The sequence below is a fragment of the Sinocyclocheilus anshuiensis genome, unplaced genomic scaffold, assembly GCF_001515605.1.
Source record: "Sinocyclocheilus anshuiensis isolate Anshui unplaced genomic scaffold, SAMN03320099.WGS_v1.1 scaffold412, whole genome shotgun sequence".
NCBI lineage: Eukaryota > Metazoa > Chordata > Actinopteri > Cypriniformes > Cyprinidae > Sinocyclocheilus > Sinocyclocheilus anshuiensis.
Genome location: NW_015558661.1, coordinates 2,684,742 through 2,689,654, shown reverse-complemented (window position 1 = coordinate 2,689,654; position 4,913 = coordinate 2,684,742). Strand labels below are relative to the sequence as shown.

The 4,913-nt window shown below is 36.8% G+C and overlaps 1 protein-coding gene across 13 annotated transcripts in view; it reads left to right on the top strand.

Moving 5' to 3' along the window:
• LOC107681081 (neural cell adhesion molecule 1-like) overlaps positions 1-4,913 on the top strand; it is a 283,961-nt gene that overhangs the window by 6,204 nt on the left and 272,844 nt on the right. The gene's annotated exons all lie outside the window — the stretch shown is intronic.

Sequence of the window (4,913 nt, the reverse complement as noted above, 5' to 3'; positions counted from 1 at the left end):
ATGTCTGTGTATTAGCTTTAACCTAATTTTGGATTAATACTCTTAGCAGCTAGTTGTTTAAAAACAGACCAAATAAAAATCACATTAACCAGGGCATTTCCCAAAAAAAGCATTGTATGGCTAAAATGATCGTAGAAACAGAACCAAATGGTCTCAACAATCGACTTAGCTCATGATGCTTTTGAGAAACGCAGCCCTAAACATTGCAGTTAACAGCAGCGACATTCAAAATGTACGTTAGGACTGCGTTTACTAAAAAAATGCTGGCTAACATTAACATTAGTGCCCTTCTTTGACGTTAACATTATACTATAAGCAGTGACGCTAAAATAGCATTCAAAATGCTCATTCAAAAGCACTAACGTTAGGGAAATTCCGCGCTTTACAGCTCTGTATAAAAACAGCGTTTCCCAAAAATGAAAACATTCCTGAATCATGATATTCTTACAACACTCAAAAAGCAAATAAGAAATTGTCACAGTTGTTTTGATTTACTTAAAAGTTGTTTCATTAAGTTTGCTCCGGTCGCTTGCGATTATCCGCCATGTTGAATGGATTCTTCTGAACGTCGGTTAGAGCAACGAGGTGACGTCACTTTACGTAACTCGGTAAACTTAAAAATAATCATTTAAATAGAAGAGTTTACTCAAAACTGTTGAGCCACGCAAAAATAAAACAAAATTCCTCGTTCAGAAAATGTAATTGTTATAAGTTGCATTAACGATTTAACAGACTTTAATTGCAGTGTTCTTAATCTTTATAAGTTAGTAGTACTGTTCGGGTTTACAGTGCAGGGGAGCCTGTGCTAGACGAGAAACTGCCATTGAGATGAATGGGGACGCTAATGCATGGCTTTCACCCAGTATTATAGACCTCCTCTGCCTCAAACAAACAGATTGCAGTTCCCTTTGGTGTCTCCAGGGGTGCAGAAATTACACCCTTCACCTTTAAGTAGGGCTGGACAATAATTCAATATCAATATGTATCGCGATCTTTGAAATCACAGGAATAAATTATATTTTCAAATAGAAAACAGTTATTTTAAATAGTAAAAATATTTCAAAATGTTACTGTTTTTGCTGTATTTTGGATCAAATAAATGCAGGCTTGGTGAGCAGAAGAGAATTCTTTACAAAACAGTAAAAATCTTACTGTTCAAAAACTTTTGATTGGTATGTTAGCCTATAGTTTGAAGTAAAAAATATTAATATTAATAAGGAGAGTCTGAGATTTATTTGACAGTGATTTCACATTTCTTGTTTGTATGAAGGCTAAATACCAATAAAAGGTGAACATTTATTTATTTGCGCCATTTTTTTCCTAAAATATTATATAGTTTTATAGGAGTAGGTTTCATAGAGTTGGCAAATTAATTTTTCATAAGTTTGTAGGTACAGACATCTGTTGTGGCCATTCTTGGACGTTTTTATGAGGCTTTTTTAATAGTGTTCATATCGGTATCGGAATTATATCATATCGACCGAAATTAAGAAATATATTGTGATATAAATTTTGGCCATATCGTCCAGCCCTACCTTTAAGGTGCAGCTTGAAAGGCCCTTAATCCCATTGAATGACTCATTTGTTATGTTGTAATGCGTAGCAATGGTTGTGACATCATCCAATAGTTACTGGATATAGACTACTGCGTTTGAATGTATCACTGTTGGTTCCTCTGCATCATGCATTATTTTTAATGTTTGTAATATAATAATGCATTTGGCTGAACTTTAAACATTTTTCTAGCTATTCTGTAGGCTTTTGTTATGGTAATAACATTCAGTTGCTGAAGTCCAGAGACGGTCGTCTCCAAGATTCAACTTTATTGTACCCCACTTCAAGGAATTTGGAGTAGATTTCCGGGTAAAACCACCAAAAAACAAAGTCTGCGCATACTTTGAGTTCCTTACCACACTGTATTCAAATAAGAGCAGCCCAAAGCACTTTCATAAGGTTACTGTTTCCCTCTACTTGCGGCAAGCGGAATAATTATAGGACTATTTTCACAGCTTTATTCATCCAGAGTCAACCATTTTAGTGAATGTCATGATGAAATGAGATAAAAGTGTTGTGCTAATTTTGTCATGCCAAATGACTGCCAAAAGCAGAGTTTCAGAAGGTAATATGTGATGGCAACCTATCATAATCGGCTTGATTTAAGCAGTTAGCAGCTCAAAATATTACCTGATTGTAGCATAATAGTTTGTACGTGATCATATTACATTTCTGCAGTTTCTTTGCTTTGCCAGAACCGCTGTCATGTGTTAGCTAATAGTTCTTGTGTAAAGATGATGCAGCAGCAAGCGAACACGCTGGTACTGTGTTGTGGTGAGATGTAATACTGTATAGCTAGCATGTGTGAGCACAATGAAAAGCACCAGCATATTGAAATGAGAGCAAAACCTTGACATTACATTGAACTGTGTTTTATGTTATGTCACATTTTAGTTTTTTAGTATTGATAATAATAAGAAATGTTTCTGAATGATTACGTGATACTGAACACTGGAGAAATGGCTGCTGAAAATTCAGCTTTGCCATCAGAGGAAATAGATTTCCGTAAACAACACTAAAAAATCCTACGTTTTCTTTAAAAAATAAAAATAAAAAAAATCAACTGCTGGATGCTACAGCTTGTAAGAATTCAAGTTAATTCTTAGAGAGCTGTAGGATTTTACGTTTGGGAACTACAACTGAATGTTCTTTTCCAGTTTGACTGGAAAATACTATGCCTCAAAGATGTCTCTAAATCACAACATTTAACCAATGTTGATGATGAAATGCTTGCCTGTGGAGGACCCAGGCCTTTTAGTTGGAGCCTGTGAGTTCGTTCAAAAAGAACATTCTGGAATCCCTGCAAGCACTGGCCTAAATTTGAAGAATAATAAAAGAAAAGACAAAAGAATGAGTACGGGGGGTTGGATGGCCAAAGTACAAGAGCAAATACAAAGACAGTAAGCATGGCTTAAAGTCCAAAAAAAACTGCGTTATGTGAATACTTTTAGCACATTTCTGTATGTGATATCTAAAAATATCTTTCAGCAGTCTATCTTGCTGTGTTTCCTGTCTGGTTGAGTGCTTTTAGTTTGGACAAGACTGCTTGTATGTCTCCCACTGCTTATCAAACACAGTATTACATTTGATCCTGCCACAGGCGTGCTGATGTAATCAGATCAGACAAACCTGATTCTAATTTAAACTGCGGAGGTTTCACAGCCTTCAGGCGTGTGTTTTACTCACAGACGACCATTCATTGCAAATGTGTAGGCCTACGCCATCGTAGTATTGCTGCGACCACTCTCATTACTGACAGCTCTAAAGTACACATCTGCATCTTTTCTCTCATAGCCATCAACACAATAAAAAAATGATGGCATAACTGATGAATCCATGGAAAGGAGCATTGGGCATTTTGCAATGAAATATTAAATTTCAAGCACACATATTTACTGCCAATATGCTTTTTTGAGAGTTGTGGTCAGTTTATTGGCAATCCGTTGCAATGTTGCCCATGCCAGTTTTCTCGAGAGGGGACAAATCTACGTTCTTTCAGCTCTGTCAAAAAGCTCTGTGTGTTTTGACTGAATTCTCAAAGCTTTTAATTTTCATGCCTGTATCAGTGAATCTGTTCCCATGTAGCAAATGTAGTAGTACATGCCCTTGACATTTGATTTGCTACTTGTATGAAAGAGACTTGGGGCATTCAGAGTGGTTCCAGTGTGTGGTAATTCATTTCCCGCCAACAGTTTCCCAGCACAAAGCCATATGGCTGTTGACATAATCAATTGCTCCCATAGTAGGCAATTCAGCTGAATATGGAGAGTCTGATGTTGCCACTTTGATTGCCTCCTCACCTTTGATTGCTTTTCCTGTGCTTTCATTGTTCTCGTCATTCGTCTTTCCTATCGCCTGAATCACAGCCAGACCCAAGTGTTTCTGCCTTTACACAATTGTTGGGGAAACTGCTTCAAAACTATAGCTGGCCAAGCGAGCTACACATATTTAAAATATTCAACTACAGTCAAGCCACCCTTTAAAAAAAAAGTTAACTACATTATAAGTTTATAACAAAATTTAATGTAGCTACATTATGGTTTTCTGCTCAAATACGCAAATTAATCTGCAGTTCATTTATTAAAGCAGCTTTTGTCTGAATGGATCAATGCATCACAATGAATCAGACTTCCAAACATGGCATGAGTAGGCTAATAGAGGACTGTTAAGAAGAGCATGTTTGTTTATTGACTGTATTTGTTTGCTATAGAGCAGTGTGACACATTAGCAAGAAAATATATCTTGTTACTGGGAAAACTACTTATTTTTGAAGTATCTGAGCTAGTGCTGGGCGGTATGACCAAAAATTTATATCACAGTATTTTTCAAAATTATACCGGTTTCACGGTACATGACGGCATCTTTTTTTTCATGCATGACCGTGTGTTAACCATATTTTCTACTGATTGAGAGAGGAAATACTGCAGTATATTGACTTAGAATGCCCTATTTTACTGTCATGATGAGTGAATATTTTCAAAAAATACCACACTAAATAGTGACTAAACACGACCCCTTTTAATACATGTTAACCAGGAGTCACTCTCATTTATAATCGTGGCATCGTCTGATAAAATCAACATGCATCTACACTAAAGAGCGGCTATGCGGTTGTTTTGGCTATATTACTTTTTTGTCTCATGCAGCGCACTGCCTGCATCTGAGTAACGAACTAAAAGATACAACAAACAAAAAAGTGCATGTGATATTAACAGACGAACTACGCTCATATTTATAATTCCAAACAATCAGTAAGCGACAGGTGCTAGGAAACGCTGTTTTGTACTCATGTACTGACGTGTCGGCTGCGGTGCGCTGCTTCTCTGCCGCTCACTGCACAGAACAGACGCCGAGAGAGG